Here is a 16,918-nt window from a genome sequence, read left to right as displayed (position 1 = left end):
CAAAAATGTTCCGAATCCAAGACGGTTTGCTGGTAAGGAAATCCAAAGCTGGCCACGATCAGTGGGTGGTTCCTACCTCATTCCAAAGCCTGATGTTAAGTCACGCCCATGATGCGGCCACCGCCGGTCATAGGGGGTTTCACACAACACTGGAAATCTTAAGAGAGGTTGCATACTGGCCACACATGGGCCAGGACCTCAACCAATATTTGAAGGGTTGTCTTGTGTGTGCACAATTTCAGCCAACATCCCTCACACACCGGGCGCCTCTCCAAAAGAGGGGAATGACACTCCCATGGTCAGATTTACAAATCGACTTTGTAGGCCCCGTGATTCGCTCCGCTAGGGGGAATAAGTACATGTTGACTGTGACATGCTTGTTTACCAAGTGGGTGGAATGTCTCCCAGCCCCAAACTGCAAGGCAGAAACGGCAGCTGCCTTGATGATTAACCACATTTTTTCCCGTTTTGGTCTACCTTAAAGGATTGAGTCAGACAGAGGTAGCCACTTCACCAGTGAAGTGATGACAAAGATGTGGGAGATACTGGGGGTCAAGAGAAAGTTACATATTGCTTACCGGCCAGCTTCTTCTGGGGCAGTAGAGAGATATAACCGAACCATTGTGAGCATATTAAAAAAGTTTGTGGCAGATTCTGGGCCAAGTTGGGATATCCGAGTACCTCTGGTCCTAATGGCCATCAGATCTACCCCTTCATCTGCAACCAAAATGTCACCATTCGAGTTGACGCAAGATGGTGCTTCCGCAGCATTTGCTCTACAGGACCCCAGAGCAAACACTAATAAATGCCTCCACAACTCATGAGTATGTGGAGAATTTAAGGAAACACCTTCAACATGCTTTTGCCTATGCTCAGCGGAATCTAGAAAGATCAGCTGAAAGCATGAAGACCCACTATGACCTGAAAACTTCCAGGAAGGAATATCAGGTGGGAAACCGGGTCTATCTATACAATTTCCAAAGGAACCAGGCCAAACAGCGAACATTTTTGCCTACATGGAAGGGACCGTTTGAAATTATAGACAAGATCTCCCCTGTAGCTTATAAAATCCACATCCCCAAAGGCGGTTTGGCAGAAGGGGAAGACAAGTGGGTCCATATAAATCTGTTAAAGTGTTGCCATCCCAGGCACACTCTACAGCAACTAGAGGAATCCATTGGAATCCCTGAGGGGGCCACTCCAGAGTAAGTCAGTTCTAACCTAAAATATCCCACATATAGTCTCTAAAATATTATGTTTCTTGTGAGCGACTGTCTCTGAATTATATCTTGTTTTTCGAACTAAAAATGCTACGTCTCCGTATGTATAAAATATATATGTTTGCCACACCATTAATAGTGGTGGAAAAATGTCTATGAGTAGGTATTGCCGCTTTTGCTTTCTCGTCCTAGGAGAGATGAAACCAAGGAGAACGACCCAGGGACCGGGAGCAAAGATCCGAGGGGCCCAGTGTACCGCCCAATACTCCCATCAGGACCGGCGAGGAGAACCGACTGATCCACCCCTGATGGAGGAAAGGATGCTGAATTTTGTCATCTGCGGAATTGGAAGAAGATGATGCGGACCTCCCAGCACGTGGGTCAACATCCTTAGCACCCGACATCCCCTCAACTCAATCCAAGTGCAGTCGGGCGGGGGGGTTTGTTGGGTGTTCTGACCCACGTTTGGACTATTATGCTACAACATTTGGTGCTGTGGGCTTAGGAAATACAAGATGGCCGAAAAAGCCCACATGTGCGCCAGAATCTATGAAAACCGCGCAGTTTGTGCGCACACCAAAATGGTCACCTGACTTGCCACCCCCCGGTGCGGGTGTGCTGGGTCAGAAGAGCCATGAGTGAAATGGGGTGCCAAAGAGAAAAACAGCAGTGCCTGTTAGCTAGAAAGCACTTTAAAAATCACCCTTTGTTTCTCTGAAGGCAAGCTCAGAATGCCCATTTCAAACATTGCAGAATATCCAACAGTCTCACTGAACACCAGCAGACATTTGACAGAATAAAGTCTTGTGGGCATACAAAATCTGGAAAGAGGATGAGCCTAAAATAATGTTCATAGCAAAACTGGCTGAGCTGTGGATTTCAGCAGTTTAAGTAAATTTGGACTGAAAGACACTAAAAATCTAAATGTTTAAAAGAAATGAGTGACCTACTTTTGAGTGTCACATAGGTTGCAATTGTTTAAATGTCATAGTTTTAAACTTAGAATCAGCATTCTAGCTGCATGCGTAAAAATTGGGAAAGAGGCAGGCAAAAGGGAACAATAGATTACATCTTTACATCAGAGGCCCTGTTAGCCCGGATTACCTCGTTTGAAACTTTGCGCTCTGGGGCGAGCGACCATAACATCTTAAAAACCAGCTGGCCATCCAAGCGAGACGCAAGACTTTTTCTATCTGAAGCCTCGGAACCTACCCTGCAAGGAAACCGACTCAAACTCACGAGCGAAAGGATTAGAGAACTGACGAGTGCGTATGAAAGGCAGCAGTATAGAGAAGTGGATCCTCTAAACCATCTAGCAGACTACCAACCTCTGCTAATTCCATATTATTCTAAAACTCAAACAAAAAGAACTGCAATTAATCCTTTTCACGAGTACAACCGAGAATTAGTACTTAAAAGACGAGAGTTCCGAAAATTGAAAAGACAGGCGACAAACTTAAGAACGACTGACGCTGTGAAACTTTATATTCAAGAGCAAAAAATCTATAAAGCCTGGTTACGATTCCATCGATTTGCTTTGTACCAAAAGGACGCCGAAGAAATGCTTAAGAAATTAGCAGACAAAAATTCGGGAGCGTTTTGGCAACTGATAAAAAAAAACGACGGCACCGATATGTCATTTACAACCTCAAATTGTGTTGGAGAGGCAGCATGGATATCCCACTTCTCGTCCATTTTCAAACCCCCTGAGACGAATGTTAAGAACAGAATATCGCCAGTTGCAAATAATGTCTGGGAGGATCTTTCTGACATTGACGACATCAGGCTAGCCATAAAAAGGCTAAAACCATCCAGAGCGCCGGGCCCCGACGGAATTACTAACATCGGGCTAAAAAACCATCCCGCAGAATGGGCCTTGTTTATTAGCAAAGTGTTCAAGAACTGTACTCTGTCTAGATCAATTCCGAAATCCTGGTCTACTTCAGTTGTTGCCCCCATATATAAGAAAGGGGACAGGTCGGCCCCAGTCAATTACCGCCCAATCGCCTTGTTGGACACTATTGGAAAGATCTACGGGTCGCTTCTCCAAAAAAGCTTTCAATCGTGGGCCAAATCAGCAGAATGTTACGATCCCTTCCAAGCGGGCTTTATGAAAAACTGCGGAACCCAAGTCAACATATTGATTCTCAGCATTTTGAAAAGCAAAGTGATCGAAGGATCCGGGAAGATCTATTTAGCCTTCATAGACCTTACCCAGGCTTTTGACCAAGTTGATCGAGAGCTGCTATGGACCAAACTATCTGCATGGAACTGCCCGCCATCATTATTGGCACCGATTAAAGCTCTCCATACAGAAACTTCTATGAGAGTAAAATTGAACCGTCAAGGGTTACTTTCTGAAGCCATATCGACCTTCAGAGGAGTAAAGCAGGGCTGTCCCCTTGCACCGGCCCTGTTTATCTCCTTTATGGGAGACTTCAAAGAAAGCGCAAGCCAGATAAGATCTTTTCCACCTAAAATTGGCCAAACACCTTTAGCCAGGCTTCTCTACGCCGACGATATTATCCTTCTCGATCAAACAAAAATTGGTCTACAAAGGCAACTTAACAACTTGGCCTCGTATATATCCGCTAACAACTTGGAAATTAATAAGGAGAAGACGAAAATCTTGAAAATAGAAAAATGCCAGGGAAAGAAGCAAATAAAAAAACCAAGGTGGAACATTGACAAAGTACCCTTGGAGAGTATTAAAACCTATAAATATCTTGGCGTAATGATTGACAGCTCCAAATCTGAACTCGCCATGCAGCACCATCTGTGGGACAAAACCCGAAAACTAACAACACAGGCGATGATCATAGATAGGAAGTTCGGACGCTTCTCGTTGATACCGGTGCTCAAATTCTACAAGGGTAAGGTAGTTCCTTGCCTGGTCTACGGAGGCGATGCCCTTCCTACCCTCCCGAGGGCTTTATGCGGTAAACTGGAGGGGTACTTCTGGAGGAAGGTCCTCCAGCTTCCAAACTCAGCACCGATTGCAGGTATCAGAAGGGAGCTAGGTCTTCGATTGCTGAAAGCAGCCAAAGAGGCAGGAGAAATGTCACTATTTAGGAAAATACTTATGCCCGAGTCACCTCCGCTATACAACATGTTAAATACAGAAATGAGCAGCAACACCTGTAAGATGCTGACCACATGGGCTTCTAAACAAAGAGCTATTCTTGAGAACATCGCATGCACAGAAGAGACATTGATTGGTAACCCAGTCAAAGTAAAAAAAAAATGGACCAAGAGGACTGGGTTGAAACCCACACAATGGCCGAAAAGAACAAACTTCTAAAACATCTTCCTTCTCAACCTAAAAAATTGGATGCGATTCCTGAAATAATCAAAAGATTTCCGGACAGAGCTCTCCGCTCAACCCTTTTAAGGGAGAGATTGAATCTTTTGCCTACCAACGAAATACGGGCCATAAGAGGCCTTTCTGACTCAAACCTCTGTCGACTGTGTAATACACAATCCGAAAAGGAGTCAGTGAAACACCTTCTCATGAGTTGCCCTAAGACCATCAAATGGAGAAGAGCGTTCTTAGGTCCTCTACTAAAACCCTTTTCACAGTATGATGAAGAAGTGTGGTGGTCCCGCTTAATGAGTGGCTCATGGACCACGTGGTCTATAGCAACAGCCAAAATTCTCAATGCCGCGCTGGAGGAATGCGCAAAGAAAGGTTTGGTCAGCGTCAGTGAATAGTACTGAATCGAACTGAAACGAACAGCTAACTGAAAACACCCACAAACAGACGGGCTAACAAGAAATAAACAATCGAAGAAAAAAAAAGGAAATTAAGTGGAAAGAAATGAAACGTAACAACAATTTTGCAAAATCATAAAAATGATAAAAGCAAAAAAAAAAAAAAATTGGAAGTTTGATTTGGACAGGAAAACTGGCAGCCAAAGAGACATTTAGCTGAGGCCTGGCTTAAAAAGAGAGGGAATTTTGCCCACCAGCTACCCCCGACAGGAGTTGAGACTTGCACAACAGCTGTGTTCCCAGGCCTAGCTGCCTTTTGTTGTTCCCACCAAAAGGGATATGACACTTCTCTGATTGAATTACCTGGGCTCTGCAGGAAATTGAACAAACCCCTGTCCTGACTCAGGCAAATGTTTTATTGGGGGTGGTGGGGGTCGTAAAAGTGGCTTCCTCCTGGAAGGAAAGGGGAGGAGCACTGCCTGTGAGAGCAAGCTGGCTTGGCAGAACTGGAAAAACCAGAAATTCAACCTTGTGCTGGGGGGAAACCACACCCCTTTGGGGCCAGAACATAAATCTAAAAAGATGGATCATTCATAGAGCGGACTTGTGAACATTTTATAAGTGATATCATTATTCTTGTGATTTTTCTGTGCACATTTGAAGACGTGTTAGGACCCGGTGGTATGTTCAGGGAGGTTTTTAGCGGAAAAGAGGATATTACTCTAAATGTATGTATGTTAAATATCTGACACTCCACCACCTAATGCCCACATGCTTTGAGAACATTTGTGTAAATGCGGGGACAAATCCAATATTGGTAACCCGACCAAAAAGTGAAATATGTTGCCATTTTTGAACCCAAGCTTCTAGAAACGACAGAATTGGAACAGAGGCTACCATCAGTAAATGCATGATTTGTGTATGCAATGCCAAACAACTGTCTATCGGGGAAGTATGTATTTGGATCAGATATAGATTGTGTGTAAAGTTGACAGGGGTGGGTTCTCTGTATCATAAACAGACCTCATCATGATGACACTTCATTTCATTCCCCCAATCAAGGGGAAGAGGAGGAAGTGGCCAATGACAAGTGGAGAGGGGTAGGGCCTAGAAAGCTAGCCTCTCCACCCACTTTCAAAACACATAAAAGCAGACAGTCAGGACAGATAGAGAGATTCAATTCCATTTGCTGCGGAGCATGCTGCCGGACCATACAACATCCACAAGATATCAGATTCAACACTTAGACTTTAAAACTCCAAAGAACTTGATTCAAAACTCAAGGCAAGGGCCTAAACCCACAAACTGAGAACTCTTCTCAGTAGGCCTCAGCATCCAGCAAACCTAACAGCGGTAGCAGCATCCAGGAGCCGTGCAGATCAGCGCTGGGTCCAGAGAAAGCTGTGCAGAAAGATCCAGAAGCAGTGCTGTACCCAGAGAAAGCAGAGCAGTATCCAGAACCAGAGGCCAGAGATCCAGAGTGACCCAGACCGCTGTTAGCAGAACCAGAGAGCTGACCCAGATCACTGTGAAGTGCCGAGACCAGAACCGGAGTCCAGTCCAAAACCTGACCAGATCCGTGCCGAGGCCTAATGCAAAATATATTGTGAGTACCTAGCAGAACTGTGCAGAACCAATCTCTTAGTTAAAATAATATAATTCAATCTATTTTAATCTAACCAGAACTGCCTCCTGTCTCCTGTCATTTGCAAAGCTGTCACCTGTCATTTTCTAGCTGCAAGCTGTAACCTGTCGCTTTGAACATTTAAATCCGAAAAACTACCTTTATTTAATCGTCCGTATCTCTGGAACTTGGTTTAACTTTCCTCTGAAAGCTTAGAATCTCAGCTTTTCAACAAGCTTAGAACTGACTTGCTATTCCGTATACTTTTGCCGTAATCACGATTCTCGCACTCGCGAATTTTACCGCGATTTGCGATTTGGTTAAAAATCCAGCCACGTGTAACCATCAGCAGTCATCTCTTTCCTTGCTAAAAATGTGTTTGCCTCTTAAGAACCATCCTAGATCCTTGCTAAAGTGAGCCTGAACTCATCCCAAGTATATTTCACTCACTCTGAACCTCCTAAAGGGAATTAAAACCATTTTCAGCATATTCCTCACTTCATTGCCAGCACATATAAAAGTATTTTAGGCCTGTGTTTCAAACTTCTGTAGTCTAAGCTTGCTGGGGTGAACTGAATTACATTTGATTGCATTTCTGAGAACTGTGTGCTTTTCTTCCATTTCCTTGCATTGCATAAAGGGGGGAGTGGATTGCCAGAGAAAAGTGATTACATTGTTTTGTTGAAATCATATTGAGTATTTTCTGTATTGCATTTTCATTCAACATTGCATCCATCTGAACTTATATAAAGCATTCTCTACCACCTTATTCTTCTGTTCCTATTCACAAGTGTGCTAGTGCCAGACTATCCATTATTGATTACTGCTCGGATTAAGTGTGATATTCAATTATTAATTCATTAAAAAAGTGTGATATATATATATATTGTTTAAATTCTCAAATAAACCTTTTAAACTTGCAAAACAGAACTACTTATTGGCTCAGTGGGGTCAGGGGGATTCCAAGAGAGGGGTGTTATATAGGGGTAGTCATCCAGAACTCATGAACTGGACACAAAGATATATCAATACGGGTTTCCATTCAGTATCCCAGACTAGGCATTGACTTAGCTGTAGTGCTGTAGTGCTGGATTGAATCCTCTTACATGCCCTGCTAACATTGAGTGCTATCATCACGATATGAGGCAGTCATTTTCAGATGCTGCACGTATGCACATATGTCCACAGGGGCCTGTATGCTTGTAACACCAGAGGTGCACAGTGCGTTGACTCAAAAACAGACAGAACACAGGCTGAGAGAGGACAGCAGTCGGGAAGAGAAGGATAACGAAGGAGAGAGGGGCAGCTTTATCTGAGAGGCAGCACTTTCCAGTCTCTCAAACTAGGCTGCAAAAAGTCAAGCTCGAACTAATAGCTTTCAGAAATGTATGGAAGTTTTACAGTAACAACGAAAGAAAGGCGTTACAGAAAAATAACTGTTCTCTGGAGGCTATTCAAAGGCTTTGCACGGGCTTTGCATGTTGCTGTTCAAGGTTATGTCGCGTATTCCCTTGGTATAAACTGGCTGGCTTTCAAAAAGAGAATTCCCACCTGCGGCTTGGACGAGGGAAACCTGGCACCCTAGCAACCTAGCGCCCTACTAATGCGACAAGTAGCACAAGGGTTGTGACTTACAATCCTGGTAGTCGTCTCCACCATTGTCCAAGTTGTCCAAGTGCACACCCCCTTTCTGTGTCTTCTACACTGTCATATATTATTAAGAAATGTAGAGAAATGTGGGTTCGTGGATTGTTAGTTTACCTCTTGGAACTCACCCCTCTTTCACCCACCATATTCGCACATCACAATAATTCAACCCTAAATGGGGCTGTCGGTGTAACAGGAGGTAAGAGCAAAGCAAAACAGAAGTTAAACAGAATAAATGGCTTAGCATAAAGCATATCAACATAACATTTCCACAAAATGAATATGGAGTCAAGTGAACGCACTCACTATTAATATGTAAACGCATACATTTTATTATAAACATACTGAGGCCCTGATTCACACAAGTGTTTTATATTGGAACAATCCCTGTGAATCAGGGCCTATATCTCTTAGCACACTTCTTTAATGCAACAAATCTTCATCAATCCCTTCACAACGTATAATTCATAATTCACATTTCCATTAAGTCACTCATGAGCAGGTTTTGCAAGACAAACTCCTTCTAAATCATAAACACCCTATAGCAGCTCTGTTCATGATGCCCCAATAGGCAAGGCACAATCTCTCTTTGAAATGACAGTAAAATACCAAATTCAGTCACCAGGATACCTGCAAAATGTTTACCATCCATCCAAAGGTGAACTAAACCAAACACATGTATCTTTCTCTCAATGCTAGAGAAATGCAGTTTTGCATTGCAAATGCAATGATAACAAAGAAATAATTATTTATTAGCAAAACCCAAAAGTATAAGCAACGAATACCAATGGTAAATATTACACTCTGTTTTAAAAATGTACTAATCAAAAATGCAATAAGGCAAGCCCTTATGCAAGTATGAAATGGACGGATGAAATGCCAGAGTATTCAAATTCCAATAAAGTTAATGCCCAGCAAATAAACGTATTGAAAGTCTGCCTCTGAATGTAAGCAAGACATTCCCTTTCAATAGATGGACCTGTCAAGGTATGACAGAATCTTCAAGCTGCTCTCGCAGCCGTTTCGGGCAAAAATGTCTAAAACAAAAAGCTGAATGCGCATTTACTGTGCATTCGGCATGGGAAAATAATAAAATTAATTTCACAATGTCGAACAAGAAGAGCAGGCGCTGCGGGGCTGTGCCCTGCTCCCATTGTTCGACATTATGGATTTGGTAATTGTAGGGGTGTACCCCACTTCCATTACATGGAAAGTGGCGGACAATAAACAAAAAAAAGAAAGGCACCCTAGGGTGGAAGTTCCATCCCATAATTGGGAGATGAAACTGACGCTGCAGGGAGCCGATGTAAGGCAGGTGCAGCTATTTAGGTATGGGTTTAAGGGAGTAAATGGGTGGTGCATAGAGGGAATAAGGGAATTCGACATTTTGGGTAGGGAAAACGTTCTGCTTCACATTTTTCAGCCGTGTTTAATTCCGCCACAACCTAATCACCTAGCTCCTCCTCAGCTACTCCCCATCAGGGCAGTCAGCATGCCAGCTTGCCAAACAGTCAACGTGCCAGTTGGTCAGCTTGCCAGTCCTCCTACCTACTAAAGAAGGCATGCATACCATTTATATACCTTTTTGATGGACCCCACTCTCCCCAGGAATGTACTTGCATGTCATTTAATGGACATCCATCTGAGTCTGGTATTCCTAATGCAATCCTATGAAGCAGTAACTTCGAAACCCTGCCCCTAAGGAATGATGTACAACGATATTCACTTGTTACGCCCCAACCCCTCAAGTAGGTCACTAATTTAGGTTTGTTAAACAATTCCCAATTTTAGATGGCATATCTGTCTGATGCTATTGTAACTGCCTTCTGTCTGGTGTTAGGCGACAAGAGCTTTTTGTATCTTAAGGCCATGCACTTATCGGGTACCTAGAAAGATGCTATCACCAACAACGTGTTTCTTCCCTGTATAAAGGACAAGCACATATTACATAGATACTTTTTTGAGCAACTGTAAAATCCCCTTTGGAAGGAATAAAAAATGAAATGTTTTTTCTGTTAGTTGCTGGTTCACACTACACATTACAATTCTATGCAGAACTAAATGAAGAATAGAGAATATAGTCTTAAAGCACATCCCTCACTGCAGGTTGTTTTGCAAAGGTAAAGCATACTCATTCAGGTTACCTTTCAGCGTTTAACACTTTTCAGAATTGCCTGCTTATTCAAAGCACGTATTTGCATATAGTTCTAAGCACGTCACAAATAGCTTCTAGGCACCACATTCTATCTTCAGTATCTGGCCAGGCATAGGCCAGTTTCACTTTTATAAAATGTGAATTCTAGCAGGGCATGGTGTCTTCTATGTTACTCATCTCTTTATGGGTGCAGACATATGTCGGTTATAGTAGCCTTGATCACATCTAGTGTAGCCTGGCTTAGGGCAGTAAGACTTTCAAAGTAGATGGACTTGAAGAGAAACTCCCAGATCGGGGCACTGGCGTCTGCTAGTCCAACTTACCTGTTTTTGGCCCTGCCGTCTCATGCCCTGCTCGACACCCTTTTGTCACCCTTAACTTTTCCCATCTAGAGTCCAGGAACTTGAACAATGTTGGGCACCAAATTACAGATTTTTTACTTTCTGTTGACCAGAGCATCAGAAGGTGCTTTTTATCTAGAGCATCTGTAGCATAGGGCTCAGTCAGACATCACCCTATGCTACATCACCAAAGTGCCTCAACATGATGATGTGCATGTGGGGCGTGGAGTTTGAGAATGGGCAGAACGCGCTGAGCAATGCCAGAGAGCTTTAGCACGCAACGGTACTATAGCACGCATGTGGGGTACATTTACCAGCCCTAACAGAAATTCCCTTCACCCTGAAGTTGCATTTCAACATTTCACCCAGAAACGGTTGTGTGTGTTCTCCTTGGCACATGTGTGGTGAGCTTTTGAACACTGCCATCCCAGAGAATGGCTGCATTTGTTTTTGCTTCAAATCAAGCACAAGAAAAATGACCTGCATTCAAGACGGCATTGCAATTTGTTCCTCCTTTCAATTTAAACACCACAAAGTTTTGCTCCATTAAACACGGCCCTGCTGTGTGTTTCATCTGATTGCCATGAAGTAAGGAAATACCTTCCAGAACGGCATTGTTTTCACTGAGAAAGTAAATGCAGAGCAAGAATTCTGGTTTCAGTTAATACGGCTTGGATTTCCTTTTGAAATAAACCAGTGCACTTAAACTTCTTCAAAGGAAAGCAATAGCACAGCTTTCTCTTTTGCCTTGCGTCAATTACAAAGAAACTCTTTGCAGGATCTCTTTGTGCCCATGAACCTACAGTATAATGTAAAAGCCCTCCAAAGGGTTAATCAGAAAGAAACTGTGTGTGGCAGAAACCGCATTTATGAATTTGACACAAAAAGGAAAAATGAACCATGCGTAAAACGGTGCTTTTGCAAATCCAGAGAATGTTGTTTGAAAGTGAAATGCAATTATAGCCTGTGCGCACACAGAAATATGATTGAATATGTGGGGATGGGGGTTTTGCTATAAAATGTGTATGATATTTATTTAAAAAAAGACTTGGCTTCTGTTGAAAGAAAGAAAAGAAAACGTTTAAACCAGCAGAACAGGTTCTTGGCCTAGGCATTTACTTCAAAGGATGCCCTGCCTCCAATGGGAAAAGAATGACACCCAAAAGCGAAACAGCCCCCCTGGGCATATGAAAGGCCCAAAAGTGTGGAAGTTTCCAGCCTCATCAGACTGACCGGCATCTCTGCAGAAAGGAACAAAGGACCCAAGGGGAACTAGCATTTCACCAAGAGGTGTGATTTCCTTCTACACCCATTCCCTGCCCCAACTGCATGGCTTCAAAGGGTGTCATGGAAACCCTTTGTTCAGGCTGACCCAGGTAAAGACAGTTTGGTTGTGGGGGTGGTAGGACCGCCCACACACTGGCTAATCCAGCCCATTGGATTTAAAAGAACTGTTGTACATTAATACATTTGTTTCAGCAACCAAAATAAGCAATCATTCGATATTATGCCCGTATTCATGTGATTTTTAAACAAGCAAAATGAGACCCAGTGCATCCCTCTAGCCCATGGTGAACTGGGATGACAGAACACATGTATTTCAGTATGAATCATAAATGGCACAGACATGAAACTTGGTGAAGAGATGCTCAATGTTAGTGGGCATATGTGTAGCCATATGCAGATTTTTAAATGTTACGCTTTTCATGAAAATGACAAAATTGTGCCAAAGGGCGATGGGACATCACACAGAGTTGGCGATCGGACTGTCCAATTCCCTGTGACATATGGAATCTGCATATCTATGTTTCATGACGGTGGCTAGTGTAAATCTGATGTTCTGATACATAGCTCATTTTTGTCAGGAAATAGGCTTTGTGAGACAATGGAAGTCATAAATGCACCCACATAAAATGATGTCATTTCCCCTGGACCAATCAGCCCAGAGGTAGATGGGAGGACTGATAGACTGACCTATCCCAGCAGAGGGGTAAATCTAGGGTACTTTCCCCCCAGGTTGTAAACCGATGATGTCACTCTGGTTATTTAAGGGGAAGACAGAGAAATACAAGGGACAAACTGAAAGACTGACCTCCTTGCTTCCTGACTGACTGACTGCCTGATTTCCTGACCTGCTGACTCAGACCAAAAACCAGATCCAGAGACAAACCACAGATCCAGATCCAGGCAGAACCACCCATCTAGATCCATGCAGAACCAATAATCCAGGGAGAAACGAGGAAAGGCAGCTGATCCCATCAAGGAGAGCCCAGTGACCAGACCTTGCCCAGCTGATCCCATCCGGGAGAGCCCAGCTGTCCACAGTGACCGACCTTGCCTAGCTGTCCTGCATCCCATCCAGGAGAGCCCAGCTGTCTCAGTGACCAGATCTCTTGGCCCCACTGTTCCAGTGACCAGATCCTGGGCTCCACTGTCCAGAGACCTCGCTGGCTGTCCAGATTCCCCAAACTCAAACTTACATTGTAAGTATCATATCACCCAGTACCCAAAAACTGCATATCCAATTCTTTTACCCTTGCATCCTATTCAAATCCTATTCAAATCCCAGTCAAATCCCAAATTGCCAGTATCACCTGTTCACCTTTCCTTAGATGAATCTGTGTTCGTCCATATCTGTTAGCGTATTCCTTGTATAGTTATTTCAGTTATCTGTGTAAGTCCTTAGTACCATTTTGAAATAAATGAATTAATTCCCCTATAAGGCGATTCACGGTGCGAGCTGGTTAAAATTCAAAATTAATCACATTGCGTGCAGTGTATTTCTTTAATAATTATAGCCTTTAAAACATAGTCTCAACAGAAACAGTCTAGTGCAACAAAAACCGAATTTGCATGCGCATTGTGATTTTCTATACATTCCGATTTGCATTTCCCATAGGAAAACCCACACTATCATTCTATAAAGAGTAATCCCTTTCCCTCAGAATCCTATTTGTCATGAGCCTGTGTTTCTGATCCACAAAACCGATTTCCGATTTTGACAGCTAAGCCCCTTGTCTTAGTTGCTTGTCATTTGTGTGAAAAATGAATTGCAATTCTGCTGTGTGTGTTTTCTTAAGCATTGCTTCCTTCCCCAAAATCGATTTTCTTACCTGTGTTCACATTGCATTGGTGCCCGGTTCAGTAGTCTGTAACCCTCCTTATCATTTAAGTGCAGACACACGAATTTCTGTCCTAGCTATCCCACTGCAATTGTAAACTGATATACCAGTAACAAGTAAAATCTGAGTATGCCATTTTGCTCCTTTTGAAGGTTTTCAATTTAGTTTCTGGCTTCCCATCCGGGGGTGGTGGGTTGAATTCAAAAATCGATTTTCCCTCTTTATCCTGACTCCTTGCCACTCCTTTCCATCCACTACGAATTTATTTAGCAGGTGTTTGGGGGGAGTGTTGCAGGGGGGGGTGCTTCTGTCATTCTGAAACGATTTTGCTTCTGTTCTTCATTAAAGGTTTAGGTAGATTATGTTAGGAATTTGAATTAACTGTGTTATGGAATTTTTACATTAGAACTGCCACAACAGTGGTGGCTGCTGCCCTAATTTTGATTTGCTTGATTTTCTTTGAATTATAAAAATGTATAAATACTTCACTGTTACACACCGGCCTAGTTCATAGTTCATTGTGACATGGGGTATTCGTTAAGGTGGGTGTGAGGTGGGTTGGGTGCCGTCTAAAAAAGAACCCAGAGTTCAAATACAAATAAAAAACATTTTTATTGAGTGCCACCTTCATTGTCAGTGGAAGAAATCCCTGGGTGGAGTGTGCCATGTCATAAAATAATTACACGCAACTGTATATGATAGCTTGTATCATACTATCCTTCGTATCATGGCCCTAAGATATCGCCCACGTTACCTATTGCATTTTTGTTCATGCTTACCTTTGAGCCATGTTACAGCCCCACTGAGCTTTATTCCAGACCCTTCCTACAGCACACTCTGCCGTGCATCACCGCCCCAGGGTAGTACACACCAGTACTACTCATCCAGCCACCCAGTCCAATCAATCCCCAGCCCACAGTTCACAACCATTTCTACCTGGTCAGGAGAGTGTAGCAGGCCTTACAATTCAGAGACACGCGAGCCTTCCACCACCCGTGCCAGCTGGTTCCTTACTTACCTACCATGGTCCCTCCTCAACCAGCATCCAAAGCACCCCCAACCCACACAAACAGAGCCATGATGACCATAGACAGCCAAACCATTTACAAACCTACTCTGACCACAGTAGCACTATCTCCTAAAGAAACATGTCAACACCTTACCCCCATTATACACTACCTTTGCTCAGTGAGCATGGTGAAAATACTCGCCAACTTGTTTACTATCCCACCGTCAACATTCCTCCCACAGAGGCACCCATTCAAACCACTCACCAATCTCGTCCCTACAATAGCACGACCCATGAACATCTGGGACTGCAACAAGGAGCTGGACATAGCCAGCCCCACACCAGAAATCCCAGATTCGTCCGCCTCACAGCCTACCTTACACACAACCACTGCCTGCCCCACACAACCTAGCCTGGAATACAAGAGTACTGCTCCAGCTAACATAGCTAGTCTTGCAGTACACAGTCTGGAACAACCCCACCACTGCCATCACATACAGCACCCCAACACAACTACAATCGCTACTCAAACCACTTGGCAGAGAAATGAAAGACTTAGCGATAGGACAAAAGCGATAGCCTCTTCAGCAACCCACATCATACTAGAGGAACAAGCCCCACCTACAGTCAATTGATAACATTCTCAAATACGGTTGCTGACGATAATTTGCCACATCGATGTCAGCCCAGAAAAGAGTGTTTAATCAGACTGCTTCCCAGCCTTTTAGACACTATTCTGCATACATTGCTAAATTTTCAATTGCTTAAGCAAAGTAGTAAGATCCAGTAGGTTTTACAGATTTTGTTTCAGGATCCCTTCCATGTCTAGTAAGGTTCATTCTTCCAATAGTTGTTTCCTGTATTTTGATATGCTGGATTGGCGGAAGTGTTCCTGCCATGCCATGTCCACTAGATTTGTTGAAGACGATGCTAGTCTTTTGACTACATTTCACGTGAGGGAATCTGCTGCCCTCCGTTGTTATGTTATGGTAATTTGCATAGCGCACAATCAACCGGCCGTATCCTGGCACTAAAAGGGAGAAGAGAGCCACAGAGAGAGGGTTGAATAGCCACAACATATCAGTCAGGAATAAGGAACGTTTTAAGCGGTTTCCTGAAATTAAGGAAATCCTCTGAGGGAGAGAGGGAGGGAATTCCAAAGGTGAGGGGCAGCCAATGAGAAAGCTTGGCCACCCACTGTGACCTTCTTAAATTGAGGGACCACCAGAAGACCAAGGTTTGCCAAGCAAAAGGCCAAAATCTTTTCCTGGAGGAAGGTCGCTCCCTTCTTTTTCAATGCAGTGTGTCAGACCAACAGACTTGCACTTAATACGACACTCAACGGGCAGCCAGTGGACCTGGATCAAAATAGGCAAGGTGTGAGAAAATCTAGGCAAGCCCACCATCAAGCATGCAGCAGAGTTCTGGAGCCTGCAGAGGTGGTATTTAGGCTGAGCGAGAAAGACTGCATCGTGGACCCCTGAAATTGTGGAAGCCACCACAAGGCCTGATGGTTCTGAGGTAAGAAAGGAATCTCCCTCTTGAGCAATGTGAGTTTAAAGAAACCCAATTTGCATGGCGCTATCCTGAATCTTAGGAGATAAAGAATAGCTGATTTTTTAGGGAGTCGACAGGCACTGCCATATTCCCCAGTCTAATAGGCCAAATGTCTGGGGTACACGCCAAGCTCTGTGCTAGTGGGCTGATGGTCATGATGTCAGACTTCTCGTCATTAAGCTTAAGCCAATTAGAGCTACTCCAGCTGACAATTGATATGATATGATATGGCATTCATAACGCGCCTGTACACAAGAGTTTCTAGGTGCGAAAATACAAGGAGGGGGAAACAAGGGTGGACAAAACAACGGCTTTGCTAGGCCTTGTGTCATTCAGATCACGCAAGTGCAGAGGGGAGGGAATAAGTGCAAGAAGGGAGTAGGAGGAGTGGAGAAGTGCAAAGGGAGGGGAGAGGGAGAAGTGCAGGTAACAAGTGCAGCCAACAGGTGGCTAAGTGCCGGTAATCAGGGGTGCAGCCAGTGGGAGGCTAATAAGTGCAGAAAGTGGGTGGACTGTAGGGTTACAGATACAG

Source organism: Ambystoma mexicanum, chromosome 2p (assembly GCF_040938575.1).
Source record: "Ambystoma mexicanum isolate Mex_15411 chromosome 2p, UKY_AmexF1_1, whole genome shotgun sequence".
NCBI classification, from domain to species: domain Eukaryota; kingdom Metazoa; phylum Chordata; class Amphibia; order Caudata; family Ambystomatidae; genus Ambystoma; species Ambystoma mexicanum.
Note: the sequence above shows the minus strand (reverse complement) of the source record.